Below are 477 nucleotides of genomic sequence, written 5' to 3' on the forward strand. Positions count from 1 at the left end.
ATATCTTCATAGGTCTTGTCATAGACTACCGCTTCATTGGTACCGACTTATCGGGAAATATTAAGGTGACGAAACTACGAAGAGAGGTCCGTGAAGCACGTGGACTACTATTAAGGAAGTAAAAATGCAAACACTTGTATTAAAAACCAATTTATTATGAATTATAGATTTTAAGAAAAAAATAATAATTTGTGCTAAATTATAAATAGCGTGAAATGAAAAGTGGAGTAGCAGGTATCGATACCTCTATAATTGATTTTGAGCTTGTGACTCATTAATTTAATTTGATTCCCAAACGATATACACCCTGAAGACCGCGGTTTACAATCATACTTTCTCATCTCACCCCAAAACCGCGGCTAAATGCTGGTTCTGCTTCCAAAAAAACTCCGCTTGGGCACCTAGCAAGATCATTGTGAGACAAGTCGGAGAACATCACATATACATATCTTTTGCATCTTTGTGCCCATGCCAAAC

The sequence above is a fragment of the Plasmopara halstedii genome (assembly GCF_900000015.1).
Source record: "Plasmopara halstedii genome assembly, contig: Scaffold_430, whole genome shotgun sequence".
Classification (NCBI taxonomy): domain Eukaryota; phylum Oomycota; class Peronosporomycetes; order Peronosporales; family Peronosporaceae; genus Plasmopara; species Plasmopara halstedii.